The 21,522-nt window shown below is 44.0% G+C and overlaps 13 long non-coding RNA genes across 14 annotated transcripts; all 13 read right to left on the bottom strand.

Annotated features, from left to right (window-relative positions):
• Positions 1-5,657: 5,657 nt before the first annotated feature.
• On the bottom strand, positions 5,658-6,389 carry LOC135400397 (uncharacterized). Of its 2 annotated transcripts, XR_010424606.1 has the most exons (4): positions 6,318-6,389; positions 6,186-6,257; positions 5,790-5,861; positions 5,658-5,729 (listed from the first exon to the last, which is right to left on the bottom strand). It is a non-coding gene; the product is annotated as an uncharacterized LOC135400397 (long non-coding RNA). The 2 variants fall into 2 exon arrangements; XR_010424607.1 differs by lacking the exons at positions 5,658-5,729; positions 5,790-5,861 and adding an exon at positions 6,054-6,125.
• Positions 6,390-6,391: 2 nt separating this feature from the next.
• On the bottom strand, positions 6,392-7,051 carry LOC135400404 (uncharacterized). Its single transcript, XR_010424608.1, has 5 exons — positions 6,984-7,051; positions 6,852-6,923; positions 6,720-6,791; positions 6,582-6,653; positions 6,392-6,521 (listed from the first exon to the last, which is right to left on the bottom strand). It is a non-coding gene; the product is annotated as an uncharacterized LOC135400404 (long non-coding RNA).
• A 724-nt stretch (positions 7,052-7,775) lies between these two features.
• On the bottom strand, positions 7,776-8,641 carry LOC135400374 (uncharacterized). The gene is made up of 6 exons (XR_010424601.1): positions 8,574-8,641; positions 8,442-8,513; positions 8,304-8,375; positions 8,040-8,111; positions 7,908-7,979; positions 7,776-7,847 (listed from the first exon to the last, which is right to left on the bottom strand). It is a non-coding gene; the product is annotated as an uncharacterized LOC135400374 (long non-coding RNA).
• Positions 8,642-8,701: 60 nt separating this feature from the next.
• Positions 8,702-9,576, bottom strand: LOC135400368 (uncharacterized). Its single transcript, XR_010424597.1, has 7 exons — positions 9,498-9,576; positions 9,366-9,437; positions 9,234-9,305; positions 9,102-9,173; positions 8,970-9,041; positions 8,838-8,909; positions 8,702-8,777 (listed from the first exon to the last, which is right to left on the bottom strand). It is a non-coding gene; the product is annotated as an uncharacterized LOC135400368 (long non-coding RNA).
• Positions 9,577-9,761: 185 nt separating this feature from the next.
• Positions 9,762-10,356, bottom strand: LOC135400365 (uncharacterized). The gene is made up of 5 exons (XR_010424594.1): positions 10,290-10,356; positions 10,158-10,229; positions 10,026-10,097; positions 9,894-9,965; positions 9,762-9,833 (listed from the first exon to the last, which is right to left on the bottom strand). It is a non-coding gene; the product is annotated as an uncharacterized LOC135400365 (long non-coding RNA).
• Positions 10,357-11,081: 725 nt separating this feature from the next.
• Positions 11,082-14,057, bottom strand: LOC135400388 (uncharacterized). Its single transcript, XR_010424603.1, has 4 exons — positions 13,992-14,057; positions 13,860-13,931; positions 13,464-13,535; positions 11,082-11,153 (listed from the first exon to the last, which is right to left on the bottom strand). It is a non-coding gene; the product is annotated as an uncharacterized LOC135400388 (long non-coding RNA).
• On the bottom strand, positions 11,748-13,267 carry LOC135400393 (uncharacterized). The gene is made up of 4 exons (XR_010424605.1): positions 13,200-13,267; positions 13,068-13,139; positions 11,874-11,945; positions 11,748-11,813 (listed from the first exon to the last, which is right to left on the bottom strand). It is a non-coding gene; the product is annotated as an uncharacterized LOC135400393 (long non-coding RNA).
• A 600-nt stretch (positions 14,058-14,657) lies between the features above and the next one.
• LOC135400360 (uncharacterized) lies at positions 14,658-14,983 on the bottom strand. Its single transcript, XR_010424593.1, has 3 exons — positions 14,917-14,983; positions 14,784-14,856; positions 14,658-14,723 (listed from the first exon to the last, which is right to left on the bottom strand). It is a non-coding gene; the product is annotated as an uncharacterized LOC135400360 (long non-coding RNA).
• Positions 14,984-15,582: 599 nt separating this feature from the next.
• On the bottom strand, positions 15,583-16,303 carry LOC135400381 (uncharacterized). Its single transcript, XR_010424602.1, has 4 exons — positions 16,237-16,303; positions 15,841-15,912; positions 15,709-15,780; positions 15,583-15,648 (listed from the first exon to the last, which is right to left on the bottom strand). It is a non-coding gene; the product is annotated as an uncharacterized LOC135400381 (long non-coding RNA).
• A 605-nt stretch (positions 16,304-16,908) lies between these two features.
• On the bottom strand, positions 16,909-17,365 carry LOC135400355 (uncharacterized). Its single transcript, XR_010424592.1, has 3 exons — positions 17,299-17,365; positions 17,167-17,238; positions 16,909-17,106 (listed from the first exon to the last, which is right to left on the bottom strand). It is a non-coding gene; the product is annotated as an uncharacterized LOC135400355 (long non-coding RNA).
• Positions 17,366-18,228: 863 nt separating this feature from the next.
• Positions 18,229-18,554, bottom strand: LOC135400348 (uncharacterized). The gene is made up of 3 exons (XR_010424591.1): positions 18,488-18,554; positions 18,355-18,427; positions 18,229-18,294 (listed from the first exon to the last, which is right to left on the bottom strand). It is a non-coding gene; the product is annotated as an uncharacterized LOC135400348 (long non-coding RNA).
• Positions 18,555-19,285: 731 nt separating this feature from the next.
• Positions 19,286-20,006, bottom strand: LOC135400342 (uncharacterized). Its single transcript, XR_010424590.1, has 4 exons — positions 19,940-20,006; positions 19,544-19,615; positions 19,412-19,483; positions 19,286-19,351 (listed from the first exon to the last, which is right to left on the bottom strand). It is a non-coding gene; the product is annotated as an uncharacterized LOC135400342 (long non-coding RNA).
• Positions 20,007-20,209: 203 nt separating this feature from the next.
• LOC135400337 (uncharacterized) lies at positions 20,210-21,458 on the bottom strand. Its single transcript, XR_010424589.1, has 4 exons — positions 21,392-21,458; positions 20,732-20,803; positions 20,468-20,539; positions 20,210-20,275 (listed from the first exon to the last, which is right to left on the bottom strand). It is a non-coding gene; the product is annotated as an uncharacterized LOC135400337 (long non-coding RNA).
• Between the last annotated feature and the right edge of the window lie 64 nt (positions 21,459-21,522).

The raw sequence follows: 21,522 nt of genomic DNA, 5'->3' as shown, positions 1-21,522 counted from the left end.
AGCAACCCACCTACCGGCAGGGTGCACTTTAAAGGGCTGGTGTGCCCGTTTTTAGCAATTTCGTCTACGTCGCTCTAGGAACACAGCCACGCGTCCTGAGCTGACTAATTACTTGGTGATATGGTTCCAGCGACTCGACTACAGGCAGGGTGCACTTTAAAGGGCTGGTGTGCACATTTTTACCAATTTCGTCTATGTCGCGCTAGGAACACAGTCGTCTATGTCGCGCTAGGAACACAGCAAAGCCTCCTGAGCTGATTGATTACTTGGTGATATGGTTCCATCGACCCACCTACACGCAGTGTGCACTTTAAAGGGCTGGTGTGCCCTTTTTAGCAGTTTCGTGTATGTCGCGCTGGGAAAGAGCAAAGCGTCTTGGCTGACTGATTACTTGGTGGCATGGTTCCAGCGATCCAACTACCTGCAGGGTGCACTTTAAAGGGCTGATGTACACGTTTTTAGCAATTTCGTCTACGTCGCGCAGGGAACACAGCCAAGTGTACTGGGCTTTGTTGTGTTCCCAGCGCGACATAGACGAAATTGCTAAAAACCGGCGCACCTGCCCTTTAAAGCGCACGCTCTCGGTAGTTGGGTCGCTGGAACCATATCACGAAGTAATCAGTCAGCTCAGGAGGCTTTGCTGTGTTCCCAGCGCGACGTAGACGAAATTGCTCAAAACGGGCACACCAGCCCTTTAAAGTGCACCCTGCCTGTATATGGGTCGATGGAACCATATCGCCAACTAATCAGTCAGCTCAGGACGATTTGCTGTGTTCCCAGCGCGACGTAGACGAAATTGCTAATAACGGGCACACCAGCCCTTTAAAGTGCACCCTGCCGGTAGTTCGGTCACTGGAACCATATCACCAAGTAATCAGTCAGCTCAGGACGCTTTGCTGTGTTCCCAGCGCAACATAGATGAAATTGGTAAAAACGTGCACACCAGCCCTTTAAAATGCACTCTGCCTGTAGTTGGGTCGCTGGAACCATATCGCCAAGTAATCAGTCAGCTCAGGACGCTTTGCTGTGTTCCCAGCGCAACATAGACTAAATCTGTAAAAACGTGCACACCAGCCCTTTAAAGTGCACCCTGCCTGTAGTTAGGTCGCTGGAACCATATCGCAAAGTAATCAGTCAGCTCAGGACGCTTTGCTGTGTTCCCAGCGCGACGTAGACGAAATTGCTAAATACGTGCACACCAGCCCTAAGTGTACACAGCCAGTGGTTGTGTCGCTGGAACCACATCATGCGTCATTTGACCTCATTTCTGAATGCCCTCATACTGACCTCACATACCTCAGGCCTCACCAGTGACTTCACTCACAGAGACCTGGCGCCCCTCAGACCTCATGAGTGCACTCACAGGAGGTCTCATGAGGGACACAACCTCATGAGTGCACTCACAGGAGACATTATGAGGGTAAGACCCTCAGGGCTTGCGTTTGTGAGTGCCGTGAGGGTGAGGGCGAGTGAGGGCCTGTGCTCGTGAGGGCGGTGAGGGTGAGGGCGATTGAGGGCATGTGTCTGTGAGGGCCGTGAGGGTGAGGGCGAGTGAGGACCTGTGCTTGTGAGGGCGGTGAGGGTGAGGGCGATTGAGGGCATGTGTCTGTGAGGGCCGTGAGGGCGAGGGCGAGTGAGGGCATGTGCCCGTGGGGGCCGTGAGGGTGAGGGCGAGTGAGGTTTCACCAAAATGCCCGCCTATGGCTGCGCATCGTTCGGGATTGGCAAACCAGGTGTCGCTCAGCGAGCGATATACACTTGGGAGGGTGACTGAGCACTCCTGAATGCCACAGTACAAGCCAGTGAATTATAAGGAGGGAAAAAAGCCATTAAAGAAACAAATAGATGACACTAGACGTGTCTGAAATTCAAAATTACAGATTAAGATGGCTTCTATGGCTGCACGCAGAGAAACAGATACTCATGGAACGATGCAACAGCACCAGAGGACACGTGTTTCGCCGTGTTTGCGGCTTGTCAGCTCTGGGTAGCTCTTAGGACTAGCGCTGGATGCGCTGGAGGACTAGTAGGAAAGAATCGAGGCTGGAAAAAAATCGTTCAATCTACATTTGTCAGCTGGTGCATAAACATTTAATATATACAATTTAAACCCGTTTATTTTCAGGTCCATAGCTACTACTCTGCCTGCGGCGTCGTAAGTGCAAAAATATTCGTGAATGCGGTCTGGCCCTAAAAAGATACATGCTACCACGCAAGATCGGCTGCTGCCAAAACTACAAAATGATCTGACGTTAAAATGTTTTTCAAATTGTACTACTTATGCTTTACAAGAGAAATGTGTTTTTTGCAGGCTTAAGATATCAACCGATAACGCGCGCGCAAAGCTTATCACCACAACTTGCTTGTCAAGATTACGAAACCCGTGAACATTCAAGGAAAGGAAAGTAAACACCATAACTTGCCAACAAAAAAAGGATATGGCGTCTACTGAAAAGTTATTTGTTCTTATAAGAGTCCATCATTTTGAGTCTTTGGAAAAACACGAATACTAGGCAGAATAAACACTTTGCCTTGACACAGGTGTCCCAAACTTGCACACCGAAGAATTAGTGAAATTCCTCGGTGGTGTTTCCACCTTGTAAAACATCTTGCGACTTCACTGTTCTTGCTTTTTTTCCTGGAGTGGGCCTTGTGTGACTGTCTGTGCTTGTTTCCCAGGGGCTATCGCTGCTTGTGGTGGGTCGTGGTTCGCTTCGCTTTACCATCTGCCTGCATGAAACCTGTGACTCCTTTGTTCGAGTCTGTTTTAAACTTAGTGCAATGGAAATATCTAAGCATTTCTGGACCCCCCAGCTGTTTACGACGGTTGTAGAGACAGTGTGTGCCTGTGGCACTGAGAGACTTGATGTGGCGATATGCGTGGGGTGTTCTGCCCACACGAGACAGGATATCAGCTTGGGGTATTACCCCACTTTCACGGTGTGCCTGGTGCACCAATGTCGAGACAAACACTCATGTGTTTCTTGACTGTATTACGAGCAAGAGGTTTGGGGGAGCAGTAAGAAAGGAGACTAACATAATATGTCCGCTTACATGTAAATCTCACGGAGGTCCACGAAGAACACGTCTAAGGTTTATTGTAACGGCCGTAGGCTTCAGTATTCTTTGGAGAGCTCGGTCTTACTGCATAAAGAAAGGAAAGAATTCGGTTCCAGTGCTAGGGATGGTTGCACAACTTCGTGTGCAAATGCAGACTTTGTTGTCAACAGAACTCAGATGCCATGGGTTGCAAGGTTTTTACGCGAGATGGGGGCAGCACCCAGGCATGATGGTGTCAGGGGACAACGTCTTTCTAAAAAACTTTGTGCATCGAATGATAGCATAAGTAAGCAAGAAGCCTTTGTTTTGGTATAGAATCTTTCAGGAATGTTTAATGTTTCCTTTATGTCACTCTGACAAGAATGGTGTAAATAGTGTACATATGTAAATAAACTCATTCTAAACACACGTGTCCTCTGGTGCTGTCGCATCGTTCCATGAGTATCTCTTTTTCTGCGTGCAGCCATAGAAGCCGTCTTAAGCTGTAATTTTCAATTTCAAACACGTCTAGTGTCATTTGTTTGTTTCTTTAATGGCTTTTTTCCCTCCTTATATATATATATATATACAGAGAGAGAGAGAGAGGAGAAGTACGCATCATTACAGTCGCTGTGTATACTACCTGGCATTGTAGTCCTGAAGGGAATAGTCAGCCCTTCACAACAGCGCGACAGACACCCATACTGCTTCTGAAGCGACAGGGAAATCAATTTTATATACGCAGCGACCACAAAGCACCTTGCCTATCGGAACCCGTGAGGTGCCTTACACGGCAGCGAGGATACTGACGTCATTTCCGCACGAAATTACCGGTGACCTAATGTCTTCAGGATCAAATCTCTCCTCAGAGGACGCGCTAGGAGCTGTCCAGCATTGAACCGACGCATAGATTTTCATCCTTGCCGGTGTGTACTTGCGCGATACCTTTTTTAGCAAGAGCCTTCCTTCCACTACACTGTAAAAAAGTTCACAGTAAAAAAAAACAAAAAAGAAACGGGCAAATGCAAGGAAAGTTGGCTGCCAAACATTGGCCGTTTTTTCTATGGTGGCCCCGTATAAGTTGTGCCCGTGAAAAAATACTCCATTGAGCAGTAATTTTAACAGGCATACGCCGTGTATCATTACTGTGCTGTGGCCGTTAAAAAACTGTATTGGCCAGTAATTTGAACTGGTATATGCCGTGTACCCTTATCGTGCTGTGCCCGTCCCTGGAGCCCCTCTTTTTTTTTCTACATATAGTCCAGTTTAAGCAATGACCATGCGCAACCCATTGTGATGTTTGTCACATTGGGTTTTATTTTCTATGCACATAGTGATGAAAATGCGCCAGTCACCTCTGGCATCAACACCCTGGAAAGAGAAAGGAAACTGTTACAGGGAGCAGAGCAATTGACATGCAGTTATGCTCACCGTTTATTTTTTCAAGGGAAGAACATACGAAGGAACCATGTGCACCCATCAGTTAGCTCTGGCATCGAAACACTGCAAAGAGAAAGGAAACTGTTACAGGGAGCAGAGCAATTGACATGCAGTTATACTCACCGTTTATTTCTTCAAAGGAAGAACATACGAAGGAACCATGTGCACCCATCAGTTAGCTCTGGCATCGAAACACTGCAAAGAGAAAGGAAACTGTTACAGGGAGCAGAGCAATTGACATGCAGTTATGCTCACCGTTTATTTTTTCAAAGGAAGAACATACGAAGGAACCATGTGCACCCATCAGTTAGCTCTGGCATCGAAACACTGCAAAGAGAAAGGAAACTGTTAAGGGAGCAGAGCAATTGACATGCAATTACACTCACCGTTTATTTCTTCAAAGGAAGAACATACGAAGGAACCATGTGCACCCATCAGTTAGCTCTGGCATCGAAACACTGCAAAGAGAAAGGAAACTGTTACAGGGAGCAGAGCAATTGACATGCAGTTATACTCACCGTTTATTTCTTCAAAGGAAGAACATACGAAGGAACCATGTGCACCCATCAGTTAGCTCTGGCATCGAAACACTGCAAAGAGAAAGGAAACTCTTACAGGGAGCAGAGCAATTGACATGCAATTATGCTCACCGTTTATTTTTTCAAAGGAAGAACATACGAAGGAACCATGTGCACCCATCAGTTAGCTCTGGCATCGAAACACTGCAAAGAGAAAGGAAACTGTTACAGGGAGCAGAGCAATTGACATGCAGTTATGCTCACCGTTTATTTTTTCAAAGGAAGAACATACGAAGGAACAATGTGCACTAATGAGTTAGCTCTGGCATCGAAACACTGCAAAGAGAAAGGAAACTGTTACAGGGAGCAGAGCAATTGACATGCAGTTATGCTCACCGTTTATTTTTTCAAAGGAAGAACATACGAAGGAACCATGTGCACCCATCAGTTAGCTCTGGCATCGAAACACTGCAAAGAGAAAGGAAACTGTTACAGGGAGCAGAGCAATTGACATGCAGTTATGCTCACCGTCTATTTCTTCAAAGGAAGAACATACGAAGGAACCATGTGCACCCATCAGTTAGCTCTGGCATCGAAACACTGCAAAGAGAAAGGAAACTGTTACAGGGAGCAGAGCAATTGACATGCAGTTATGCTCACCGTTTATTTCTTCAAAGGAAGAACATACGAAGGAACCATGTGCACCCATCAGTTAGCTCTGGCATCGAAACACTGCAAAGAGAAAGGAAATTGTTACAGGGAGCAGGGCAATTGACATGCAGTTATACTCACAGTTTATTTTTTCAAAGGAAAAACATACGAAGGAACCATGTGCACCCATCAGTTAGCTCTGCCATCGAAACACTGCAAAGAGAAAGGAAACTGTTACAGGGAGCAGAGCAATTGACATGCAGTTATGCTCACCGTTTATTTCTTCAAAGGAAGAACATACGAAGGAACCATGTGCACCCATCAGTTAGCTCTGGCATCGAAACACTGCAAAGAGAAAGGAAACTGTTACAGGGAGCAGAGCAATTGACATGCAGTTATGCTCACCGTTTATTTCTTCAAAGGAAGAACATACGAAGGAACCATGTGCACCCATCAGTTAGCTCTGGCATCGAAACACTGCAAAGAGAAAGGAAATTGTTACAGGGAGCAGGGCAATTGACATGCAGTTATACTCACAGTTTATTTTTTCAAAGGAAAAACATACGAAGGAACCATGTGCACCCATCAGTTAGCTCTGCCATCGAAACACTGCAAAGAGAAAGGAAACTGTTACAGGGAGCAGAGCAATTGACATGCAGTTATGCTCACCGTGTATTTCTTCAAAGGAAGAACATACGAAGGAACCATGTGCACCCATCAGGTAGCTCTGGCATCGAAACACTGCAAAGAGAAAGGAAACTGTTAAAAGGAGCAGAGCAATTGACATGCAGTTATGCTCACCGTTTATTTCTTCAAAGGAAGAACATACGAAGGAACCATGTGCACCCATCAGTTAGCTCTGGCATCGAAACACTGCAAAGAGAAAGGAAACTGTTACAGGGAGCAGAGCAATTGACATGCAGTTATGCTCACCGTTTATATTTTCAAAGGAAGAACATACGAAGGAACCATGTGCACCCATCAGTTAGCTCTGGCATCGAAACACTGCAAAGAGAAAGGAAACTGTTACAGGTACAGGGAGCAGAGCAATTGACATGCAGTTGTACTCACCGTTTATTTCTTCAAAGGAAAAACATACGAGGGAACCATGTGCACCCATCAGTTAGCTCTGCCATCGAAACACTGCAAAGAGAAAGGAAACTGTTACAGGGAGCAGAGCAATTGACATGCAGTTATGCTCACCGTTTATTTTTTCAAAGAAAGAACATACGAAGGAACCATGTGCACCCATCAGTTAGCTCTGGCATCGAAACACTGCAAAGAGAAAGGAAACTGTTACAGGGAGCAGAGCAATTGACATGCAGTTATGCTCACCGTTTATTTTTTCAAAGAAAGAACATACGAAGGAACCATGTGCACCCATCAGTTAGCTCTGGCATCGAAACACTGCAAAGAGAAAGGAAACTGTTACAGGGAGCAGAGCAATTGACATACAGTTGTACTCACCGTTTACTTCTTCAAATGAAGAACACACGAAGGAACCCTGTGCACCCATCACTTAGCTCTGGCATCGAAACACTGCAAAGAGAAAGGAAACTGTTACAGGGAGCAGAGCAATTGACATGCAGTTATGCTCACCGTTTATTTTCTCAAAGGAAGAACATACGAAGGAACCATGTGCAGCCATCAGTTAGCTCTGGCATCGAAACACTGCAAAGAGAAAGGAAACTGTTACAGGGAGCAGAGCAACTGACATGCAGTTATACTCACCGTTTATTTCTTCAAAGGAAGAACATACGAAGGAACCATGTGCACCCATCAGTTAGCTCTGGCATCGAAACACTGTAAAGAGAAAGGAAACTGTTACAGGGAGCAGAGCAATTGACATGCAGTTATGCTCACCGTTTATTTCTTCAAAGGAAGAACATACGAAGGAACCATGTGCACCCATCAGTTAGCTCTGCCATCGAAACACTGCAAAGAGAAAGGAAACTGTTACAGGGAGCAGAGCAATTGACATGCAGTTATGCTCACCGTTTATTTCTTCAAAGGAAGAACATACGAAGGAACCATGTGCACCCATCAGTTAGCTCTGGCATCGAAACACTGCAAAGAGAAAGGAAACTGTTACAGGGAGCAGAGCAATTGACATGCAGTTATGCTCACCGTTTATTTCTTCAAAGGAAGAACATACGAAGGAACCATGTGCACCCATCAGTTAGCTCTGGCATCGAAACACTGCAAAGAGAAAGGAAATTGTTACAGGGAGCAGGGCAATTGACATGCAGTTATACTCACAGTTTATTTTTTCAAAGGAAAAACATACGAAGGAACCATGTGCACCCATCAGTTAGCTCTGCCATCGAAACACTGCAAAGAGAAAGGAAACTGTTACAGGGAGCAGAGCAATTGACATGCAGTTATGCTCACCGTGTATTTCTTCAAAGGAAGAACATACGAAGGAACCATGTGCACCCATCAGTTAGCTCTGGCATCGAAACACTGCAAAGAGAAAGGAAACTGTTAAAAGGAGCAGAGCAATTGACATGCAGTTATGCTCACCGTTTATTTCTTCAAAGGAAGAACATACGAAGGAACCATGTGCATCCATCAGTTAGCTCTGGCATCGAAACACTGCAAAGAGAAAGGAAACTGTTACAGGGAGCAGAGCAATTGACATGCAGTTATGCTCACCGTTTATATTTTCAAAGGAAGAACATACGAAGGAACCATGTGCACCCATCAGTTAGCTCTGGCATCGAAACACTGCAAAGAGAAAGGAAACTGTTACAGGTACAGGGAGCAGAGCAATTGACATGCAGTTGTACTCACCGTTTATTTCTTCAAAGGAAAAACATACGAGGGAACCATGTGCACCCATCAGTTAGCTCTGCCATCGAAACACTGCAAAGAGAAAGGAAACTGTTACAGGGAGCAGAGCAATTGACATGCAGTTATGCTCACCGTTTATTTTTTCAAAGAAAGAACATACGAAGGAACCATGTGCACCCATCAGTTAGCTCTGGCATCGAAACACTGCAAAGAGAAAGGAAACTGTTACAGGGAGCAGAGCAATTGACATGCAGTTATGCTCACCGTTTATTTTTTCAAAGAAAGAACATACGAAGGAACCATGTGCACCCATCAGTTAGCTCTGGCATCGAAACACTGCAAAGAGAAAGGAAACTGTTACAGGGAGCAGAGCAATTGACATACAGTTGTACTCACCGTTTACTTCTTCAAAGGAAGAACATACGAAGGAACCATGTGCACCAATCAGTTAGCTCTGGCATCGAAACACTGCAAAGAGAAAGGAAACTGCTACAGGGAGCAGAGCAATTGACATGCAGTTATGCTCACCGTTTATTTTTTCAAATGAAGAACATACGAAGGAACCATGTGCACCCATCAGTTAGCTCTGGCATCGAAACACTGCAAAGAGAAAGGAAACTGTTACAGGGAGCAGAGCAATTGACATGCAGTTATGCTCACCGTTTATTTCTTCAAAGGAAGAACATACGAAGGAACTATGTGCACCCATCAGTTAGCTCTTGCATCGAAACACTGCAAAGAGAAAGGAAACTGTTACAGGGAGCAGAGCAATTAACATACAGTTATGCTCACCGTTTATTTTTTCAAAGGAAGAACATACGAAGGAACCATATGCACCAATCAGTTAGCTCTGGCATCCAAACACTGCAAAGAGAAAGGAAACTGTTACAGGGAGCAGACTAATTGACATGCAGTTATGCTCACCGTTTATTTTTTCAAAGGAAGAACACACGAAGGAACCCTGTGCACCCATCACTTAGCTCTGGCATCGAAACACTGCAAAGAGAAAGGAAACTGTTACAGGGAGCAGAGCAATTGACATGCAGTTATGCTCACCGTTTATTTTCTCAAAGGAAGAACATACGAAGGAACCATGTGCAGCCATCAGTTAGCTCTGGCATCGAAACACTGCAAAGAGAAAGGAAACTGTTACAGGGAGCAGAGCAACTGACATGCAGTTATACTCACCGTTTATTTCTTCAAAGGAAGAACATACGAAGGAACCATGTGCACCCATCAGTTAGCTCTGGCATCGAAACACTGTAAAGAGAAAGCAAACTGTTACAGGGAGCAGAGCAATTGACATGCAGTTATGCTCACCGTTTATTTCTTCAAAGGAAGAACATACGAAGGAACCATGTGCACCCATCAGTTAGCTCTGGCATCGAAACACTGCAAAGAGAAAGGAAATTCTTACAGGGAGCAGGGCAATTGACATGCAGTTATACTCACAGTTTATTTTTTCCAAGGAAAAACATACGAAGGAACCATGTGCACCCATCAGTTAGCTCTGGCATCGAAACACTGCAAAGAGAAAGGAACCTGTTACAGGGAGCAGAGCAATTGACATGCAATTACACTCACCGTTTATTTTTTCAAAGGAAGAACATAGGAAGGAACCATGTGCACCCATCAGTTAGCTCTGGCATCGAAACACTGCAAAGAGAAAGGAAACTGTTACAGGGAGCAGAGAAATTGACATGCAGTTATACTCACCGTTTATTTCTTCAAAGGAAGAACATACGAAGGAACCATGTGCACCCATCAGTTAGCTCTGGCATCGAAACACTGCAAAGAGAAAGGAAACTGTTACAGGGAGCAGAGCAACTGACATGCAGTTATACTCACCGTTTATTTCTTCAAAGGAAGAACATAGGAAGGAACCATGTGCACCCATCAGTTAGCTCTGGCATCGAAACACTGCAAAGAGAAAGGAAACTGTTACAGGGAGCAGAGCAATTGACATGCAGTTATACTCACCGTTTATTTCTTCAAAGGAAGAACATACGAAGGAACCATGTGCACCCATCAGTTAGCTGTGGCATCGAAACACTGCAAAGAGAAAGGAAACTGTTACAGGGAGCAGAGCAATTAACATACAGTTATGCTCACCGTTTATTTTTTCAAAGGAAGAACATACGAAGGAACCATGTGCACCCATCAGTTAGCTCTGGCATCGAAACACTGCAAAGAGAAAGGAAACTGTTACAGGGAGCAGAGCAATTGACATGCAGTTATGCTCACCGTTTATTTTTTCAAATGAAGAACATACGAAGGAACCATGTGCACCCATCAGTTAGCTCTGGCATCGAAACACTGCAAAGAGAAAGGAACCTGTTACAGGGAGCAGAGCAATTGACATGCAATTACACTCACCGTTTATTTTTTCAAAGGAAGAACATAGGAAGGAACCATGTGCACCCATCAGTTAGCTCTGGCATCGAAACACTGCAAAGAGAAAGGAAACTGTTACAGGGAGCAGAGCAATTGACATGCAGTTATACTCACCGTTTATTTCTTCAAAGGAAGAACATACGAAGGAACCATGTGCACCCATCAGTTAGCTCTGGCATCGAAACACTGCAAAGAGAAAGGAAACTGTTACAGGGAGCAGAGCAACTGACATGCAGTTATACTCACCGTTTATTTCTTCAAAGGAAGAACATAGGAAGGAACCATGTGCACCCATCAGTTAGCTCTGGCATCGAAACACTGCAAAGAGAAAGGAAACTGTTACAGGGAGCAGAGCAATTGACATGCAGTTATACTCACCGTTTATTTCTTCAAAGGAAGAACATACGAAGGAACCATGTGCACCCATCAGTTAGCTCTGGCATCGAAACACTGCAAAGAGAAAGGAAACTGTTACAGGGAGCAGAGCAATTGACATGCAGTTATGCTCACCGTTTATTTCTTCAAAGGAAGAACATACGAAGGAACCATGTGCACCCATCAGTTAGCTCTGGCATCGAAACACTGCAAAGAGAAAGGAAACTGTTACAGGGAGCAGAGCAATTGACATGCAGTTATGCTCACCGTTTATTTTTTCAATGAAAGAACATACGAAGGAACCATGTGCACCCATCAGTTAGCTCTGGCATCGAAACACTGCAAAGAGAAAGGAAACTGTTACAGGGAGCAGAGCAATTGACATGCAGTTATGCTCACCGTTTATTTTTTCAAAGAAAGAACATACGAAGGAACCATATGCACCCATCAGTTAGCTCTGGCATCGAAACACTGCAAAGAGAAAGGAAACTGTTACAGGGAGCAGAGCAATTGACATACAGTTGTACTCACCGTTTATTTCTTCAAAGGAAGAACATACGAAGGAACCATGTGCACCAATCAGTTAGCTCTGGCATCGAAACACTGCAAAGAGAAAGGAAACTGTTACAGGGAGCAGACTAATTGACATGCAGTTATGCTCACCGTTTATTTTTTCAAAGGAAGAACACACGAAGGAACCATGTGCACCCATCACTTAGCTCTGGCATCGAAACACTGCAAAGAGAAAGGAAACTGTTACAGGGAGCAGAGCAATTGACATGCAGCTATGCTCACCGTTTATTTTTTCAAAGAAAGAACATACGAAGGAACCATGTGCACCCATCAGTTACCTCTGACATCGAAACACTGCAAAGAGAAAGGAAACTGTTACAGGGAGCAGAGCAATTGACATGCAGTTATGCTCACCGTTTATTTCTTCAAAGGAAGAACATACGAAGGAACCATGTGCACCCATCAGTTAGCTCTGGCATCGAAACACTGCAAAGAGAAAGGAAACTGTTACAGGGAGCAGAGCAATTGACATGCAGTTATGCTCACCGTTTATTTCTTCAAAGGAAGAACATACGAAGGAACCATGTGCACCCATCAGTTAGCTCTGCCATCGAAGCACTGCAAAGAGAAAGGAAACTGTTACAGGGAGCACAGCAATTGTCATGCAGTTATGCTCACCCTGTATTTCTTCAAAGGAAGAACATACGAAAGAACCATGTGCACCCATCAGTTAGCTCTTGCATCGAAACACTGCAAAGAGAAAGGAAACTGTTAAAGGGAGCAGAGGAATTGACATGCAGTTATGCTCACCGTTTATTTCTTCAAAGGAAGAACATACGAAGGAACCATGTGCATCCATCAGTTAGCTCTGGCATCGAAACACTGCAAAGAGAAAGGAAACTGTTACAGGGAGCAGAGCAATTGACATGCAGTTATGGTCACCGTTTATATTTTGAAAGGAAGAACATACGAAGGAACCATGTGCACCCATCAGTTAGCTCTGGCATCGAAACACTGCAAAGAGAAAGGTAACTGTTACAGGTACAGGGAGCAGAGCAATTGACATGCAGTTATGCTCACCGTTTATTTCTTCAAAGGAAGAACATACGAAGGAACCATGTGCACCCATCAGTTAGCTCTGGCATCGAAACACTGCAAAGAGAAAGGAAACTGCTACAGGGAGCAGAGCAATTGACATGCAGTTATGCTCACCGTTTATTTTTTCAAATGAAGAACATACGAAGGAACCATGTGCACCCATCAGTTAGGTCTGGCATCGAAACACTGCAAAGAAAAAGGAAACTGTTACAGGGAGCAGAGCAATTGACATGCAGTTATGCTCACCGTTTATTTTTTCAAAGAAAGAACATACGAAGGAACCATGTGCACCCATCAGTTAGCTCTGGCATCGAAACACTGCAAAGAGAAAGGAAACTGTTACAGGGAGCACAGCAATTGACATGCAGTTATGCTCACCGTTTATTTTTTCAAAGAAAGAACATACGAAGGAACCATGTGCACCCATCAGTTAGCTCTGGCATCGAAACACTGCAAAGAGAAAGGAAACTGTTACAGGGAGCAGAGCAATTGACATACAGTTGTACTCACCGTTTATTTCTTCAAAGGAAGAACATACGAAGGAACCATGTGCACCAATCAGTTAGCTCTGGCATCCAAACACTGCAAAGAGAAAGGAAACTGTTACAGGGAGCAGAGCAATTAACATACAGTTATGCTCACCGTTTATTTCTTCAAAGGAAAAACATACGAGGGAACCATGTGCACCCATCAGTTAGCTCTGCCATCGAAACACTGCAAAGAGAAAGGAAACTGTTACAGGGAGCAGAGCAATTGACATGCAGTTATGCTCACCGTTTATTTCTTCAAAGGAAGAACATACGAAGGAACCATGTGCACCCATCAGTTAGCTCTGGCATCGAAACACTGCAAAGAGAAAGGAAACTGCTACAGGGAGCAGAGCAATTGACATGCAGTTATGCTCACCGTTTATTTTTTCAAATGAAGAACATACGAAGGAACCATGTGCACCCATCAGTTAGGTCTGGCATCGAAACACTGCAAAGAAAAAGGAAACTGTTACAGGGAGCAGAGCAATTGACATGCAGTTATGCTCACCGTTTATTTTTTCAAAGAAAGAACATACGAAGGAACCATGTGCACCCATCAGTTAGCTCTGGCATCGAAACACTGCAAAGAGAAAGGAAACTGTTACAGGGAGCACAGCAATTGACATGCAGTTATGCTCACCGTTTATTTTTTCAAAGAAAGAACATACGAAGGAACCATGTGCACCCATCAGTTAGCTCTGGCATCGAAACGCTGCAAAGAGAAAGGAAACTGTTACAGGGAGCAGAGCAATTGACATACAGTTGTACTCACCGTTTATTTCTTCAAAGGAAGAACATACGAAGGAACCATGTGCACCAATCAGTTAGCTCTGGCATCCAAACACTGCAAAGAGAAAGGAAACTGTTACAGGGAGCAGAGCAATTAACATACAGTTATGCTCACCGTTTATTTTTTCAAAGGAAGAACATACGAAGGAACCATGTGCACCCATCAGTTAACTCTGGCATCGAAACACTGCAAAGAGAAAGGAAACTGTTACAGGGAGCAGAGCAATTGACATGCAGTTATGCTCACCGTTTATTTCTTCAAAGGAAGAACATACGAAGGAACCATGTGCACCCATCAGTTAGCTCTGGCATCGAAACACTGCAAAGAGAAAGGAAACTGTTACAGCGAGCAGAGCAATTGACATGCACTTATGCTCACCGTTTATTTTTTCAAAGAAAGAACATACGAAGGAACCATGTGCACCCATCAGTTAGCTCTGGCATCGAAACACTGCAAAGAGAAAGGAAACTGTTACAGGGAGCAGAGCAATTGACATACAGTTGTACTCACCGTTTATTTCTTCAAAGGAAGAACATACGAAGGAACCATGTGCACCAATCAGTTAGCTCTGGCATCGAAACACTGCAAAGAGAAAGGAAACTGTTACAGGGAGCAGACTAATTGACATGCAGTTATGCTCACCGTTTATTTTTTTCAAAGGAAGAACACACGAAGGAACCATGTACACCCATCAGTTAGCTCTGGCATCGAAACACTGCAAAGAGAAAGGAAACTGTTACAGGGAGCAGAGCAATTGACATGCAGTTATGCTCACCGTTTATTTTTTCAAAGAAAGAACATACGAAGGAACCATGTGCACCCATCAGTTAGCTCTGGCATCGAAACACTGCAAAGAGAAAGGAAACTGTTACAGGGAGCACAGCAATTGACATGCAGTTATGCTCACCGTTTATTTTTTCAAAGAAAGAACATACGAAGGAACCATGTGCACCCATCAGTTAGCTCTGGCATCGAAACACTGCAAAGAGAAAGGAAACTGTTACAGGGAGCAGAGCAATTGACATACAGTTGTACTCACCGTTTATTTCTTCAAAGGAAGAACATACGAAGGAACCATGTGCACCAATCAGTTAGCTCTGGCATCCAAACACTGCAAAGAGAAAGGAAACTGTTACAGGGAGCAGAGCAATTGACATGCAGTTATGCTCACCGTTTATTTCTTCAAAGGAAGAACATACGAAGGAACCATGTGCACCCATCAGTTAGCTCTGGCATCGAAACACTGCAAAGAGAAAGGAAACTGTTACAGGGAGTAGAGTAATTGACATGCAGTTATGCTCACCGTTTATTTTTTCAAAGAAAGAACATACGAAGGAACCATGTGCACCCATCAGTTAGCTCTGGCATCGAAACACTGCAAAGAGAAAGGAAACTGTTACAGGGAGCAGAGCAATTGACATACAGTTGTACTCACCGTTTATTTCTTCAAAGGAAGAACATACGAAGGAACCATGTGCACCAATCAGTTAGCTCTGGCATCGAAACACTGCAAAGAGAAAGGAAACTGTTACAGGGAGCAGACTAATTGACATGCAGTTATGCTCACCGTTTATTTTTTCAAAGGAAGAACACACGAAGGAACCATGTGTACCCATCACTTAGCTCTGGCATCGAAACACTGCAAAGAGAAAGGAATTTGTTACAGGGAGCAGAGCAATTGACATGCAGTTATGCTCACCGTTTATTTTCTCAAAGGAAGAACATACGAAGGAACCATGTGCAGCCATCAGTTAGCTCTGGCATCGAAACACTGCAAAGAGAAAGGAAACTGTTACAGGGAGCAGAGCAACTGACATGCAGTTATACTCACCGTTTATTTCTTCAAAGGAAGAACATACGAAGGAACCATGTGCACCCATCAGTTAGCTCTGGCATCGAAACACTGCAAAGAGAAAGGAAACTGTTACAGGGAGCAGAGCAATTGACATGCAGTTATGCTCACCGTTTATTTCTTCAAAGGAAGAACATACGAAGGAACCATGTGCACCCATCAGTTAGCTCTTGCATCGAAACACTGCAAAGAGAAAGGAAACTGTTACGGGGAGCAGAGCAATTGACATGCAGTTATGCTCACCGTTTATTTTTTCAAAGGAAGAACATACGAAGGAACCATGTGCACCCATCAGCTAGCTCTTGCATCGAAACACTGCAAAGAGAAAGGAAAGTGTTACAGGGAGCACAGCAATTGTCATGCAGTTATGCTCACCCTGTATTTCTTCAAAGGAAGAACATACGAAAGAACCATGTGCACCCATCAGTTAGCTCTTGCATCGAAACACTGCAAAGAGAAAGGAAACTGTTAAAGGGAGCAGAGGAATTGACATGCAGTTATGCTCACCGTTTATTTCTTCAAAGGAAGAACATACGAAGGAACCATGTGCATCCATCAGTTAGCTCTGACATCGAAACACTGCAAAGAGAAAGGAAACTGTTACAGGGAGCAGAGCAATTGACATGCAGTTATGGTCACCGTTTATATTTTCAAAGGAAGAACATACGAAGGAACCATGTGCACCCATCAGTTAGCTCTGGCATCGAAACACTGCAAAGAGAAAGGTAACTGTTACAGGTACAGGGAGCAGAGCAATTGACATGCAGTTGTACTCACCGTTTATTTCTTCAAAGGAAAAACATACGAGGGAACCATGTGCACCCATCAGTTAGCTCTGCCATCGAAACACTGCAAAGAGAAAGGAAACTGTTACAGGGAGCAGAGCAATTGACATGCAGTTATGCTCACCGTTTATTTCTTCAAAGGAAGAACATACGAAGGAACCATGTGCACCCATCAGTTAGCTCTGGCATCGAAACACTGCAAAGAGAAAGGAAACTGCTACAGGGAGCAGAGCAATTGACATGCAGTTATGCTCACCGTTTATTTTTTCAAATGAAGAACATACGAAGGAACCATGTGCACCCATCAGTTAGCTCTGGCATCGAAACACTGCAAAGAGAAAGGAAACTGTTACAGGGAGCAGAGCAATTGACATGCAATTACACTCACCGTTTATTTCTTCAAAGGAAGAACATACGAAGGAACTATGTGCACCCATCAGTTAGCTCTGGCATCGAAACACTGCAAAGAGAAAGGAAACTGTTACAGGGAGCAGAGCAATTAACATACAGTTATGCTCACCGTTTATTTTTTCAAAGGAAGAACATACGAAGGAACCATGTGCACCCATCAGTTAGCTCTGGCATCGAAACACTGCAAAGAGAAAGGAAACTGTTACAGGGAGCAGAGCAATTGACATACAGTTGTACTCACCGTTTATTTCTTCAAAGGAAGAACATACGAAGGAACCATGTGCACCAATCAGTTAGCTCTGGCATCCAAACACTGCAAAGAGAAAGGAAACTGTTACAGGGAGCAGAGCAATTAACATACAGTTATGCTCACCGTTTATTTTTTCAAAGGAAGAACATACGAAGGAACCATGTGCACCCATCAGTTAGCTCTGGCATCGAAACACTGCAAAGAGAAAGGAAACTGTTACAGGGAGCAGAGCAATTGACATGCAGTTATGCTCACCGTTTATTTCTTCAAAGGAAGAACATACGAAGGAACCATGTGCACCCATCAGTTAGCTCTGGCATCGAAACACTGCAAAGAGAACGGAAACTGTTACAGCGAGCAGAGCAATTGACATGCAGTTATGCTCACCGTTTATTTTTTCAAAGAAAGAACATACGAAGGAACCATGTGCACCCATCAGTTAGCTCTGGCATCGAAACACTGCAAAGAGAAAGGAAACTGTTACAGGGAGCAGAGCAATTGACATGCAGTTATGCTCACCGTTTATTTTTTCAAAGAAAGAACATACGAAGGAACCATGTGCACCCATCAGTTAGCTCTGGCATCGAAACACTGCAAAGAGAAAGGAAACTGTTACAGGGAGCAGAGCAATTGACATGCAGTTATGCTCACCGTTTATTTTTTCAAAGAAAGAACATACGAAGGAACCATGTGCACCCATCAGTTAGCTCTGGCATCGAAACACTGCAAAGAGAAAGGAAACTGTTACAGGGAGCAGAGCAATTGATATACAGTTGTACTCACCGTTTATTTCTTCAAAGGAAGAACATACGAAGGAACCATGTGCACCAATCAGTTAGCTCTGGCATCGAAACACTGCAAAGAGAAAGGAAACTGTTACAGGGAGCAGACTAATTGACATGCAGTTATGCTCACCGTTTATTTTTTTCAAAGGAAGAACACACGAAGGAACCATGTACACCCATCAGTTAGCTCTGGCATCGAAACACTGCAAAGAGAAAGGAAACTGTTACAGGGAGCAGAGCAATTGACATGCAGTTATGCTCACCGTTTATTTTTTCAAAGAAAGAACATACGAAGGAACCATGTGCACCCATCAGTTAGCTCTGGCATCGAAACACTGCAAAGAGAAAGGAAACTGTTACAGGGAGCACAGCAATTGACATGCAGTTATGCTCACCGTTTATTTTTTCAAAGAAAGAACATACGAAGGAACCATGTGCACCCATCAGTTAGCTCTGGCATCGAAACACTGCAAAGAGAAAGGAAACTGTTACAGGGAGCAGAGCAATTGACATACAGTTGTACTCACCGTTTATTTCTTCAAAGGAAGAACATACGAAGGAACCATGTGCACCAATCAGTTAGCTCTGGCATCCAAACACTGCAAAGAGAAAGGAAACTGTTACAGGGAGCAGAGCAATTGACATGCAGTTATGCTCACCGTTTATTTCTTCAAAGGAAGAACATACGAAGGAACCATGTGCACCCATCAGTTAGCTCTGGCATCGAAACACTGCAAAGAGAAAGGAAACTGTTACAGGGAGCAGAGCAATTGACATGCAGTTATGCTCACCGTTTATTTTTTCAACGAAAGAACATACGAAGGAACCATGTGCACCCATCAGTTAGCTCTGGCATCGAAACACTGCAAAGAGAAAGGAAACTGTTACAGGGAGCAGAGCAATTGACATGCAGTTATGCTCACCGTTTATTTTTTCAAAGAAAGAACATACGAAGGAACCATGTGCACCCATCAGTTAGCTCTGGCATCGAAACACTGCAAAGAGAAAGGAAACTGTTACAGGGAGCAGAGCAATTGACATACAGTTGTACTCACCGTTTATTTCTTCAAAGGAAGAACATACGAAGGAACCATGTGCACCAATCAGTTAGCTCTGGCATCGAAACACTGCAAAGAGAAAGGAAACTGTTACAGGGAGCAGACTAATTGACATGCAGTTATGCTCACCGTTTATTTTTTCAAAGGAAGAACACACGAAGGAACCATGTGTACCCATCACTTAGCTCTGGCATCGAAACACTGCAAAGAGAAAGGAATTTGTTACAGGGAGCAGAGCAATTGACATGCAGTTATGATCACCGTTTATTTTCTCAAAGGAAGAACATACGAAGGAACCATGTGCAGCCATCAGTTAGCTCTGGCATCGAAACACTGCAAAGAGAAAGGAAACTGTTACAGGGAGCAGAGCAACTGACATGCAGTTATACTCACCGTTTATTTCTTCAAAGGAAGAACATACGAAGGAACCATCTGCACCCATCAGTTAGCTCTGGCATCGAAACACTGCAAAGAGAAAGGAAACTGTAACAGGGAGCAGAGCAATTGACATGCAGTTACGCTCACCGTTTATTTCTTCAAAGGAAGAACATACGAAGGAACCATGTGCACCCATCAGCTAGCTCTGGCATCGAAACACTGCAAAGAGAAAGGAAACTGTTACAGGGAGCAGAGCAATTGACATGCAGTTATGCTCACCGTTTATTTTTTCAAAGGAAGAACATACGAAGGAACCATGTGCACCCATCAGCTAGCTCTTGCATCGAAACACTGCAAAGAGAAAGGAAACTGTTACAGGGAGCAGAGCAATTGACATGCAGTTATGCTCACCGTCTATTTTCTCAAAGGAAGAACATACGAAGGAACCATGTGCAGCCATCAGTTAGCTCTGGCATCGAAACACTGCAAAGAGAAAGGAAACTGTTACAGGGAGCAGAGCAATTGACATGCAGTTATACTCACCGTTTATTTCTTCAAAGGAAGAACATACGAAGGAACCATGTGCACCCATCAGTTAGCTCTGGCATCGAAACACTGCAAAGAGAAAGGAAACTGTTACAGGGAGCAGAGCAACTGACATGCAGTTATGCTCACCATTTATTTCTTCAAAGGAAGAACATACGCAGGAACCATGTGCACCCATCAGTTAGCTCTGGCATCGAAACACTGCAAAGAGAAAGGAAATTCTTACAGGGAGCAGGGCAATTGACATGCAGTTATACTCACAGTTTATTTTTTCCAAGGAAAAACATACGAAGGAACCATGTGCACCCATCAGTTAGCTCTGGCATCGAAACACTGCAAAGAGAAAGGAAACTGTTACAGGGAGCAGAGCAATTGACATGCAGTTATGCTCACCGTTTATTTCTTCAAAGGAAGAACATACGAAGGAACCATGTGCATCCATCAGTTAGCTCTGGCATCGAAACACTGCAAAGAGAAAGGAAACTGTTACAGGGAGCAGAGCAATTGACATGCAGTTATACTCACCGTTTATTTCTTCAAAGGAAGAACATAGGAAGGAACCATGTGCACCCATCAGTTAGCTCTGGCATCGAAACACTGCAAAGAGAAAGGAAACTGTTACAGGGAGCAGAGCAATTGACATGCAGTTATGCGCACCGTTTACTTCTTCAAAGGAAGAACATACGAAGGAACCATGTGCACCCATCAGTTAGCTCTGGCATCGAAACACTGCAAAGAGAAAGGAAACTGTTACAGGGAGCAGAGCAATTGACATGCAGTTATGCTCACCGTTTATTTTTTCAAAGGAAGAACATACGAAGGAACCATGTGCACCCATCAGTTAGCTCTGGCATCGAAACACTGCAAAGAGAAAGGAAACTGTTACAGGGAGCAGAGCAACTGACATGCAGTTATACTCCCCGTTTATTTCTTCAAAGGAAGAACATACGAAGGAATCATGTGCACCCATCAGTTAGCTCTGGCATCGAAACACTGCAAAGAGAAAGGAAACTGTTACAGGGAGCAGAGCAATTGACATGCAGTTATACTCACCGTTTATTTCTTTAAAGGAAGAACATACGAAGGAACCATGTGCACCCATCAGTTAGCTCTGGCATCGAAACACTGCAAAGAGAAAGGAAACTGTTACAGGGAGCAGAGCAGTTGACATGCAGTTATGCTCACCGTTTATTTCTTCAAAGGAAGAACATACGAAGGAACCATGTGCACCCATCAGTTAGCTCTGGCATCGAAACACTGCAAAGAGAAAGGAAACTGTTACAGGGAGCAGAGCAATTGACATGCAGTTATGCTCA

Source organism: Ornithodoros turicata, chromosome 1, assembly GCF_037126465.1.
Source record: "Ornithodoros turicata isolate Travis chromosome 1, ASM3712646v1, whole genome shotgun sequence".
Classification (NCBI taxonomy): domain Eukaryota; kingdom Metazoa; phylum Arthropoda; class Arachnida; order Ixodida; family Argasidae; genus Ornithodoros; species Ornithodoros turicata.
The sequence above is the reverse complement of the archived record's forward strand: the minus strand, read 5'-3'. Positions and strand labels throughout refer to the sequence as shown.